The 12,858-nt window shown below is 42.9% G+C and overlaps 1 protein-coding gene across 3 annotated transcripts in view; it reads left to right on the top strand.

Annotated features, from left to right (window-relative positions):
• LOC111862204 (metabotropic glutamate receptor) overlaps nt 1-12,858 on the top strand; it is a 177,642-nt gene that overhangs the window by 145,492 nt on the left and 19,292 nt on the right. The gene's annotated exons all lie outside the window — the stretch shown is intronic.

The raw sequence follows: 12,858 nt of genomic DNA, 5'->3' as shown, positions 1-12,858 counted from the left end.
GCATTAATTTACAAAAGCCGGACAAGATCGACAAGCTGCACAATGACCACAGTCGTTTTTCTTGATGTCCTGTTTAGTGGGCTTATGAAGGTTATCAGCTCGAAAAGAACATACATTATAATAAAATTTACTTGACACAAATATTTATTTCGTTGTTAGAAATTGTAACTTTTGTCGGAATTGTTTTTCGATGTACTTAATATTTACTACAATATAGTTAGAAATAAGCTTAATGTGTCATATATTTTATCCAATTTGAGCCAACTTAAACGTACGTACTATATTAAGATATACAATACAATCTTGGTAATCCGAAATATATGGGACCAATGTACAGCCGGATTACCGAAGAAGCCGGATTACTGGAGAAAGTAAATAGCATCTTCAACTTCAGGGTGTTCACCAGATTTTAGAGTCTGCCTGTCACTGGGGCCGCTGTCTCAATTTTTCACAAAACACTCAGTTTTCTCTCTGTTTTTCCTGATCCCATATTTCGTAGCATGTCAAACATCATACTCTTTTTTTCCCCCTGGCACTGCAGCCCCAGTGGGCCTAGGCCTACCTCCATGAACTTCTCCGTTCACTTCGGTTTTTCTAGATCTTACACATTCGGTAGGACTCCTTGGGCGGGTGATCAGCTCGTCGCAAGGCCTCTACCTGTACACAAACACAAAAACGCACACACACAAACTAAACATCCATGCCCTGAGTGGGATTCGAACCCGCGATCCAGGTTTCCAAGCGAGCGAAGACAGTACATGCCTTAGACCGCTCAGCTATCGTGACCGGCCCACCATACTCTTTAGCCAAATTAATAAGTTTTTCGCCTTTGTCAAGTTGCCTCAGCCTCTCACAGAAATGAATACCAGGAATATTCCGGGGGGTAAAAGGCGGCCGTCGCGTAAGGCTGACAACCTCACCACCATCTGTGAGCCGATTATCTAGAATATATAGGAGCCTCAACGTCTCATAACCGTATGGGCCTCCACGACCTGTTACAGGGATAACTTTACTTCTTTTTTTTTAACGTAACAACAACAGTAGGACTAGAGATACGAACTAGGAAAGTTGGATTTATAATTTCTGCTGGGAACTTCCTGTTATTATTCTGTACTCGTACATGTTTCTCGCCTTCACTTCCGGTCTCTATGCCCATTCCATTGCACTAAACGTGCCGTACTAAATACAGTAGCTCTAGCAGGTAATGTGGACTCACAGCACCTGCCTACACGAGTTTTCCTGGGAACACACTTATAGAAACTTAAGTTCCAAGAATTTGTACCCGTAACCCAATGTGAAGAAGAAATTACGTGCTTCACGTCCTTGTTCTCAACCCCTGCTGAAACCAATGCGGCAGTGAATGTAGCAGAGGACGTGCAGTTGTACATTAGCACGTTGCAAACTCTGGACTCGGACATCGAAGGAAATTCTTACGAAGTTCCTGGTCACTGCTTTGCGTAGCTGTAGGGTCTGCATGTCCTAACAGACAACGAAATTGAAAGGATCCAATGTGTTAAGCTCCCATGTAGCTGAAGATTTCTCTTGTTTCAATATTCCTCGAAGCTGAAGACCTACATATTTGTTAAATACCACGAAACTGAAAAAACTATTGTTTCAATATTCAAAGAAACCAGGAATTTCATTTGTTTTTCAAGAAGCCAGAGAGGCTGCATTGGCCAATCACAGTGGCCGCGCGGTCTAAGGCATGAACCATCTTTGTCCTCTCGAGCACTGTGGTCGTGGGTTCGAATCCCACTTGAGGCGTCGATGTCTGTGTGTGTTCATTCTGTGTTTGTGTTGTTCTGTGTGTAGGTAGCAGCCTTGCGACGGGCTGATCCTCCGTCCAAGGAGTCCTATCCCAACATTCCTTTGAGTTGGAATTGCGTGTAGTACCTTCATCCTGCTGTCACACTTTCGGGGACCGGAAATTTCACATCAGGTTTTATCTAACACAATTCATAACCAGCATGACGCAATTCAGTCACATTTTGGCTTTTGTTTGAACAATTGTAGTGTCCAACAAAGGTTCTGCTTCGAAATTAACATCATATTCTTCATGTCCACTGCCGATAATACATCATTGTCAGTAAACTCGAAACAAGAGCTTCAGAGAATTGCTGCTTGCGCCTCATTCTGCTTAAAGTGTTTTCATCTTTTTGCAGGATTCTGCCCCGTGTATTAATGGTGCAGTCGTTACTTTAAATTACTTCGAACTAGTGTCGTTGCATAATGAGGAGCTACATAACTTGTACTCTTCTCCAAGTATAATTAGAATTATCAAGTCAAGGAGGATGAGGTGGGCAGGGCTTGTAGCACGAATGGGGGAGAAGAGGAATGCATATAGGATATTGGTGTGAAGTCCAGAAGGAAGACACCACTGGGAAGACCAAGGCGTAGGTGGGTGGGCAATATTAACACGGATCTTAGAGAGATAGGATGGGATGGTATGGATTAGATTGATCTGGCTTAGGATAGGGACCAGTGGAGGGCTCTTGTGAACACTTTAATGAACTTTCGGGTTCCATAAAATACTGGGAGAGTCTTGAGTAGCTGCAGAATTGGCGGCTACTCAAAAAGGGCTCAGCTCTATAAGTATGTAAGTAAGGAGTCTTGTTCTCCTCATGGTGTTCTTTGAATAGTCGCGCACTCTCACACCTGAAGCCTGAGATTATGAATGTCTGTCTTTTGCGTAATAACTTAAATACGTTTATAGGATTTATCTGAGCATGGCTACAAACTGCAGATTGAGTGCCGCGCAATAAAAGTTCGTTGGTTCGTAAAGCATGCCTATGTAACGCTCTCTGACGATTTTATTGGCTGACTGGACGTCTGCAGGTGTCCTCTGTATGTCAGACTTCTGTAAATTACATTTTCCTGTGCTCACTGTCCATACTTTCTGGCACCATCATGTCCACATGTCTGTGTTCGTGCTCTTTCTAGTGACAACTGAAACACGAAATATTATAATGAAAACCATGCATCCGTCCCATGTCCATTTTCAAACCACTAAGCGGTAGAGAGTTAAATGTTGTACTGGGGTTTACATTAAAATTATAGGGGTCTTTACTGGTTTACTATACAACCTACTTTGCATAAAGTTCAGTTCAAACTTCTGAAAGTGTTTTCCATCCTAACCTTAGGTGTTTTTTTATAATTCTAATGAAATAACTATAGATTTTCATTTTTGTCTTTTATATTATAGGAAATCAAGTGTAGATTTTCTTGTAGAGTTCTGTACGCTTACAGTTCGTGTCTTTTGAGTGTATACCACTGAGGAAATGCTCTTCGACATGCTGTGACATGTAGAATAATCCAGAATGTTAATATTTATAAGCATATGTACAGTGTATGTAAATATATGCACTGAGTTATGTTTGCGAGCACCAACTCAGGCGGAAGAGTCTCACGCTCTTTCGTCAAGTCGGACCGACACGTAATACATAAGCGTTGCATCACGGTTCCGCTATCTAGAAAATTTGTTTCAAGTTTATGATTAAATCCTCGATTTCTATCCTTTTTCTTCCGTGAAAAGAAACCGAGTCTCTGGAGCGCGTTCAGGAATATACGTATGTATATGTATTATAATACTGCGACTGTGATGAATAGATCAGGATTTCCAGTAAAGGACTGTATCGTAAAACGCGGACCTCCCCTACTTACAGGCGCGAGAGAGAGCATCCATTTCACAACGCGACCAGGTCTCTCATATACGTATACATGTAGCATTCAAACGTGTCATGAAAATAAAATGACAGCTACAATGTTGGTCGACGTTTCTGTTCTGTTGTGAATATTATTACATTCTGGTCTCGCGTTGGGCTGTCTGGACTAGCCGTTTCAACCACACCAGGGAATATGGCTTGCAGATATGATCAGCTCTGTAAGTTCATTCATAGTTTCAGAAGTTAATCCCTTCCTACGTGTTCCCATATTCTTCGTCCTTATGGGAACATATGCTGTTTTATAGACCATGTCTTCTTCAATTCTGACAACGCATTGTCTGCAATTTATCTAATAACTTTTGTGACGCCAACCGTGTTTCTAGTTCGCAGTCTGCTTCATCATTCTTGTAGTCCGTATTTTGAACTCGCTCCCAGTGCGAGGTTTTGTGTTCTCGCTACATTGACTATGGAGATTAGTCGTGTGAAATGTGATGCCGTGTAGTGTGGTATATAATTCTCTACCTTTCCACCTGCTTCCATCCTCGAGGTTTACGATGGAGGCAATACATTCCTACTAAACGTTTTTAATGATCTACCAAAACTGCACACCAGAGATTTCATTTTGATGTGACACCGTGTAGTGTGGCAGATCAAAAAACAACACAAACTCTGTGCTTTTAGTCCGCAAGCGAACTATACCGACCGAACGACCGCCGCTTGTCGGCGAAGTTAGTGCCAACTTTAGCGGATAAAGGGTGTCACGTGGTCAGCGCAACGGATCCCCACGGCCGTTAATTTCGGTTTTCTAGACCGGAGCCGCTATTTCTTTGAAATAGCTCCTCAACTATCCTCACGAGGCTGAGTGGACCCCTTTCCAGACACACTAATTCTCAGAAAATCTGGTAGAGCCGGGAATCGAACCCGGACCTCTGGATCTGTAGCCAGGAACTCTGACCAGTAGACCACAGAGGCGGCCAGCCTGGCAGATCACTGTCGCCTTTTCGAGAAACGACCTACCAGACTACATGGCGTCACATCCCAGAAGAAATCTCTTGTGTGCAGGGTTTATTCTTCTTCGCATTCTTTCTCACAGCGCATGTTTTATTTTTTGGTCTCTCTGTGAAAGTTATTCCCAACAGTGACGTAAAAAATTGCGTTGTGCAGTTTCTGTTTGTTATCATTTCTCACAGCCTGCGTTGCAGAACACAAACTTGATTTGGATATATAGTATGGAGCAACTTTAATTACATATCTTTCAGGCGTATTTTTCGCACTATGTTTGATACTCGTATATATTGCCACATGTAGGGTAGTAGCGTGACGAAAATAACGGGTTCTAGTTCGTATGATTAGATTTATTAGCACTTCGGTTACAAGTTCCTAATCACACGTAATGCAGCTTTATCGCTGATTTGCACACTTTACACTTCACCGTTGCACACGCACTAGGATTCTCCATCTTCACTAGTCGTCTCTTAGCAACGGATCTCAACACAGAAACTAGCACTTCAAATCACTATGAAGTCTTCTTGCCATTTCTTGCTCAATAATCCTAGAACCTCGGAACTCAACTAAAATCTCTCCTGGACTCTTAACTATACTGTACTGCACTGCACTCCTCTGTCCTAATCTGTACCAAACTAATCTTCACAATTCACTAAGAACACGCTCCATTCTCGTCCTTGTACTTTCAACTGCTGAACCCTCCTAGACTCCTCACTAATCTAAGCTACAACATGTTTTCGTTATGTAGGCTCTGCACGGACAACACAGAAAACGCAGTTCTAACGTTGCATGGCGTAGACCACATATAAAAGATGTCACGTCATATATATCTAGCCAGTCCATTGACGCGCTGACTGTTGCCTAGCAACGAGCTATAAACATCTGTCCTATTGTTGCTTGCGCTTATTGCGGGATGTTTATCGAGCCGTTGTCTGCCAATGTGTTGACATGTCACAATATAATGCATTCAAGGCATAGCATATTAGCAGTATCCTCTGTAATTAACCTGTTACTTTATAAATCCCACAGGCCTCTCTGTAGAGATCGAACCAGTTAACGGAAATTGGAAGTCAAAAGTTCCTTCCAGAACTTCTCATGTTTCTCTTCTTCCTCTTCTTCTTTTTTTGACGGGTTAGGCTCTTTGGTTTGTTCCAGTTTTAGAACTAATATCAAGACTATGAATCGTATAAGGCAGTTAAGAGGACTCCTTAGATGAGGGATCAGCCCTGTCATAGTGCCGCTACCTACACATGATATCACAAATGCGGAAAAAATAGATATACAGCCATGCCTTGAGTGAGATTCGACCCCGCGATCCCAGTATTGGAGTGAACGAAAACATTAAGCACAGGGTGCTTGATAGAATAACAATATGCACTAAGCGGCACTGGTACCTGGAGGTTTGGTACGAAATTCTTTCGGCGAACTTTGACACTGCAATGCCAACTAGCATATCTTCCACTGTCCTTTATTGCCATCTTCTGCTCCTATTTGTAACTGCTTCATAACATATTGTGACATGATGCCTGAATGCCGGAATAGTGAAGTCAGAAAAGACGGTCATTGCTAGGTAACGGCTTACTAAACAAGTTTATAATATTTCCCTGTCAACGAATACGCTTTCGTTGCTGGGCAGCAGATTTGGTTGCCACGGTAATTACAAGTGTATCCGGTACAACGCATTAGACCCTTAAGGCCAATGTTCTCTATTCCGTTCTCCCGAAACTATGAAGGGTCAGACCAGGCAAGAACAGAGAGAGCAGTTTGCAGACGAGGAAAATTATGTGTGAGATATTCAGTCGCAGCTGAGAAGCCGTCAGTCGAAGAAAATTCAGAAGGCAGTGTTGCAGACGTTACTTCATGTGTTGTAGTTACAATAATCTTGAGAGTGTTATAATTAATTGTAGTTACGACTAGTGAGCATTCAGTAAATCGCCTCACCGATCCACACCCCGTCTACAATACACTAATACGCGTGACAGTATATAACGCGCACTGTATATAATGATATAAACATTTCTGCTTGGCCTCTACAAGTGTTCGAGTAAAAGTTGAACATCATATTGAGGTTTACACTTTATAAGGTAGAAGAGGTAAAGCTATTCTTGTTACAGGCCGCGAAGGCCCATAGGGTTGTAAGATGTCGAGGCTCCCACATTTTCTCTAGACAATCGGCTCAGAGGTGGTGGAGAGGTTGTCAGCCTTACGCGCCGGCCGCTCTTTACCCCCCAGACAGATGTCTGGTACTCATTTCTGTTAGAGGCTGGCTCTACCCCAGGGCCATAGTGCGGCTGGAAAGATTGGATAAATTTAAAAATCCACCTCGTTGGGACTCGAACCCGCGACCTTCCAGCTTGTAGCATAGTTCTCAACCAACTACGCTACCGCGTGACCCGGTTTAACTTCATAAATAAGTAAATAAGGCCCAGTTTTTCAGACTTTAAAGCAGTTGACATACAAACGGCGTTTGATAAACATTTTTTTTAACTCTGAAATGGACTACCTGAAGGATAAATTGACTATCAAAATCTAGAAATAATCCCTCCCTACCACACAGTACTTTCTCTTCTCTAACGCATGTAACAAAGAAGACAAAGCAAGTAGACAACCATCAGCGTGTTCGGAACTATGAGGAAATAGCGCCCTTACATAACCGTGTGTGGGATGCGAACTCTATGTGGAGAGCTAGCTGATTGTTCTGAAGCTCCTCAGCGTGAGAAATGGCGTCCAGGAACTGTACCATGGCAACAAGCTGAACAATGTAATGTGACGCCCTCGGATATCTCTGACTTTCACCAGTTTCATTTCTCTCAAATATGACGTAAGTCTTATTAATGTTAAATGTATTAATTCGCATTGTCGAAAAGCATAAGAAGTCAGCACCAGTTAAAAGGATTTCTCACATCCTTGCCACCTTATTACAGGCTTTTAAATTGAATAAGACTATAATTATGGCCCCCCCTAGGCCAGGGCCCCCAGCCAAATGGCCCTGCTGGACCACCGTTCTGTATTCGCCTGTGTTTGTACAATGGATGCAGGGAATTAAATACCTACACAGCTTAGTTAATGTAGTGACTAGGCTATTGCCTTGACAACAGAGAATCGAGGTTCGGTTTCTGGCAGAGGAAACAGATTTACTTGCATATAGGCCGTTGGGCTCACCCAACGGGGTTACAGCGGCCTGTGCGTGAAATTAACTACCCACATCCGTATAATGTCCATGTTAAGAATGCATGGAGTTACACTTTTGCTCAATCTACCCCGTCATGACGTGACGCTTAATTAAGTATAAAGACAACTTAAACTTATTTTATTGCTAGTGTGGTGTGACTAAGTCCCTTGTATTGCGGCCATTTCTGGCCTATTGTACCAGCCCCAGATGATAGGTGAGGGTGATTGTGGAGAAATTGGTGGAATGAAGATTGGCAAGGGAAACCGAAGTACTATGAGAAAACCTGCCCCAGCGCCATTTTGTCCACCACAAATACCACTTAACCAGACCGGGGATGGAACCCGGGCCGCCGCGGTGGGAAGCCACCGACTAACCGCTTGAGCTATGGCGCGGCTTACCTGTATCTTATAGTAGTCTATACCGACATCTGCGTGAAATACTTTTCGTCTCCTCTTAACGGATTACAGAGTTAACCCTTTTAAGCCTGAAATGCATGGAAATAATGCGCATTTAAATATTTAGTTTCTCCGTCACAGAGGTCATGCTTCGTCGCCATCATGCAACTTCCAGTGCTGTCTGGGGAAACATCGCTGTTTGTTCTGACGATCATAAAGCACAAATGCACTAACAAGGGAATGATTTGATCCGACATGTCGAAACCTGCCCTGATTTTTTTTTTCACTGCAAGAGTACACACAACAAAATCCACTGTCAAAATTTTAGCTGCTAATACGTACTGCAAGTATTTTTTAAAAAATTGCCGAATTTACTCATTTTTTCTGTACGCGGAACCGCTTGTACCAGAGGTGTTTGTACAGCCCCAGCCTATGCTGTGAGTCAGCCGTGTTGCGTGTTGCGTACTGCTTTGCTAGAGGTGGACATTTCTCCAAGGGGCTTGCAGGCTACAATGTTGACCATGTTCAGCAGTTTTTAAAAAATACTTGCAGTGCGTATTAGCAGCTAAAATTTTGACAGTGGATTTTGTTGTGTGTACTCTTGCAGTGAACAGGTAGAGGCCTTGCGACGAGCTGATCACCCGCCCAAGGAGTCCTACCGAATGTGTAAGATCTAGAAAAACCGAAGTGAACGGAGAAGTTCATGGAGGGAGGCCTAGGCCCACTGAGGCTGTAGTGCCAAGGAAAAAAAAACTCTTGCAGTGAAAAAGAAATCAGGGCAGGTTTCGACATGTCGGAGCAGATCATTCCCTTGTTAGTTGCATTAGCGTTACATAGATCTTGCAATCATTGTGCTTTAGAGGTTTCAAATGTCCGTAACGGTTCCATTTTCCTCTTTCCAGTTTCCTCTTGAATTTCCTCTGAAATTTCCCTGGAGCCTTCCGCCACCTGTCTTCATCCATTCGATCTATAGCTTAGTCTTTTCTTGTACGCAGTAATCTCTTCACCTAACTAAGTAACTAACTAAATAAATAACAAACTAACTAACGAACTGACTCATGGAGCAGAATCCTTCAGGAGAAGATAATAGTCACCCAGATAGTCAAGAAATTCACGTCACTTAATGGAACCCGAAGAATTTTTGCCGTGTTCACAAGAGTTGAACACAGATGCCTTTCCTGAATCTTTTCAACTATGTGATTTGTCATAGGCTTATTACGTACTACGTATGTTTTATTGCCTCCTCGTGAGTACGTATTCAGGGTTCGTACAATTGTCGTCTCCGTCCATTTTGTTCTTCTTTTGTTCACGCCTGCCTTGCAGTCACGTTTTAGTACTTGTTAACTGCTTGTAAATCCTGAGAATTTGATACATGCTGACAGACTCTATCAGCTTTCGAGTATTCCAAGTCGTCCTCCTCATGTAGTACGACAACATAAGTGAACGGCTTGGCTACTCAGCAGTATTCATATTTTGTTTATGTATTTGTAGCTTATTTAACCACACGATCAGTATCAGCCCGTATATCGTCGAATGAGTAAATGATAATGACAAATTGTTTGAAGAGGATGGGGAAGGAAGAGGTCTCGGCCTTATTCAGGCACTACCAGTTAAAAAACAAAAAAGAATCAATTAATTTTGACCGAATTAAAAAAAAATTGGAGCATAATTTTAACCACGTTTGGGCAACATTCTAGAACAACGAAATAAAAATAATATAGCGCAGCAAGTACATAATATAATGTGCCTGATGATGTTTCTATAAGATCGAAAAATGTCGAAGAAACATCTACAATACATCTCTCTCTCTCTTGCTCCCACTTTGGAACATAGGGCTGATTTCTGTTTCATTATTATTTTACAGACGGTAGGACTCCTTGGATCAAGGAATATGAGGTGGGTAGGGCATGTAACACGAATGGGGGAGAAGAGGAATGCATACCGGATATTGGAGGGAAAGCCAGAAGGAAATAGACCACTGGAAAGACAAAGGCGTAGGTGGGTGGACAATATTAAAATGGATCTTAGAAAGATAGATGGGATGGTGTGGATTAGATTGATCTGGCTCAGGAGAGGGACCAGTGGAGGGCTCTTGTGAACACTTTAATGAACCTTCAGGTTCCATAAATGCTGCGAAATTCTTGAGTAGCTGCAGAATTGGCGGCTCCTCAAGGAGGGCTCAGCTCCATGAGTAAGTAAGGATTCCTTGGACGAGTGAGCAGCTCGTCGTAAGAACGCGCTACCTAAACACAGGACAGCACAAACACAGAATGAACACATACACACACCAAATATCCATGTCTTGTGTGGGATTCGAACCCACGATTCCGGTTTCCGAGCGAGCGAAGACAGTACATGCCTTAGACCGCTCTGCTACCGTGACCGGCTCTGTAATACATGACCACGTAATACACCTCAAGTCTACGAACGCGACAAGAAGTTGTATTTCCAAGACTACCCCTGTGAATCAAATTTGTCTGGGGTGGAGACTGAGTAGCACCACGACAATACTCCTCCACTGTTTCCTTTCCAGCGCTTTTTCTTTCCATCCACTGATTCCAAGTATTCGTAGATTTCGCTCGGAACTGTCTAGTCGCTTGTATTCATTTCCCTCCTCTTCTGGTTTGGAAAGGGTTAACTTAGCCTGTGCCCCTGCTGACAAGAATTGTTTACGGATGGAATTTATTAATTGGTGGCGTCTTTAATGCCGTAATTTCATCTGTTCTCTCTATTCGAAGGCGGGCTGAATTTCAGATTCTCCAGGTGTGTCGGAACAAAATCTTGATTCTGTTCGTGGGATTGGACCCGTGGGTATTTTCGAAGAGTATAGGTTGGGGGAAGGGCAGTGAAATTTGGAAAGGCATGCAGTATGAACTAGCGCGCTGGGAATCTCTCGGCAGTGACGATTGGCTGGTGCACAGAGCCACGCGCTTGCAGGAAGGTCGGTACAGCATTTCGTGGCATTAAATTTATATGTTCTTTAACGTTAATCGTCTCATAACTTGAATTAGCTGTCGTGATTTTTTTTCGAATTTTTTTTTCTAGTGTTATGATACGAACCTTACATTCAAAAGTTTTTATCCCTGTCATAATAAATGGTAACTACACTTACCACTTAGAAATACTCGTCTAGTTTTTACAATTGAAGTACATCTTACATCATGCTTTACGTTCCCTTACTTCAAGCGAGTGAAGTGCCACCGTTCGGAAAGAAAGTGCTCAGAAAACTATTTGTTCTTAGGACAGACAAGTAAGTGGGTAATTGAAGATATGTACATAACGAAGAATTGTGTGGCTTGTACCTGTCACGTAGCAGAGCCATTGTAAGGGTAGGTAGGTTGTTCCCGTGCTTAACTAATTAAGCACTACGCCATGAAGACTTGTGGGAATAAGTATATAGACAGACGTTTCCCCGACCTCGGCACTAGTTGGTGAGTGGTCAGCTTCACACCCCGTCCGCTCTACCTTAGGGGAAACAATCCCCGGTACCCACTGGATACGAGATTGGGTGGCATCAGAGTCAGTCTGGACGATATGGAGTAGAGCAAATTCTTGACCTCACCGGGACTCGAACTCCGACACCTTGGTCGTCTATCCCGGTTGTCAGTAATTGTAAGTATTGGAGCCAAGAAACTTGTAACAATACTGATTGGGAGACTTAGGGTTCTGCTAGCTGAGATTTAGTTTAATTATCCCACACTCCGATCCGCAGTTCAGATATTTGGGAACGATAACAGATCGAAACCTGATTCAGGAGGAAATTAAGAGGAGATTGAACTCGGGTAATGCTTGCTATCATTCAGTCCAGAACCTTTTGTCTTCTCGTCTGCTGTCCAAAAACATAAAAATTAGAATACAGAAAACTATAATTTTGCCGTGGTTCTGTATGGGTGTGAAACTTAGTCTCCGACATTAAAGGAGGAACATAGACTGAGGGTGTTTGAGAACAGGGTGTTGAGAATATTTGGACCGAAGAGAGATGAAGTGACAGGAGGTTGGAGAAAACTGTACAATGAGGAGCTTCATAACTTGTACTGTTCTCCAAGTATAAGTAGAATGATCAAGTCAAGGATGATGAGGTGGGTAGGGTATGTAGCACGAATGGGGGAGACGAGGAATGCGTATAGGATATTGGTGGGAAAGCCAGAAGGAAGGAGAGAAGTCGGAAGGTCGCGGGTTCGGTTCGGTTGGATTTTCTCAATTTACTTAATCCTTCCAGTCGCACTATGGCCCCGGGGTCGACTCAGCCTCTAACAGAAATGAGTACCAGGAATCTTCCTGGGGAGTAAAGGGCGGCCGGCGCGTAGGGCTGACAACCTTACCGCCATCTTTGAGCCGATTGTCTAGAAAATGTGGGAGCCTCAATATCTTACAACCCTATGGGCCTTCACGGCCTGTTACAGGGATAACTTTACCATTTTAAGGGATGTGTAGCTCATGCCAATTGCACTAACTTCGTCGAAAAGCGGCGGTCGCTCGGTCGGTATAGTTCGTTTGCGAACTAAAGCCACGGAGTTTTTTTTTTTGTTTAGCACATAAAATAATAACATGACTCTCCTAAGTCTATTGTTTGTTCTCCCTGCGATTAAAATAGTTAAAGAGTGATTCAGAAATTGAAATTATT

This window comes from Cryptotermes secundus, unplaced genomic scaffold (assembly GCF_002891405.2).
Source record: "Cryptotermes secundus unplaced genomic scaffold, Csec_1.0 scaffold1288, whole genome shotgun sequence".
Taxonomy (NCBI): domain Eukaryota; kingdom Metazoa; phylum Arthropoda; class Insecta; order Blattodea; family Kalotermitidae; genus Cryptotermes; species Cryptotermes secundus.
This window is presented reverse-complemented; position numbering and strand designations above follow the sequence as displayed.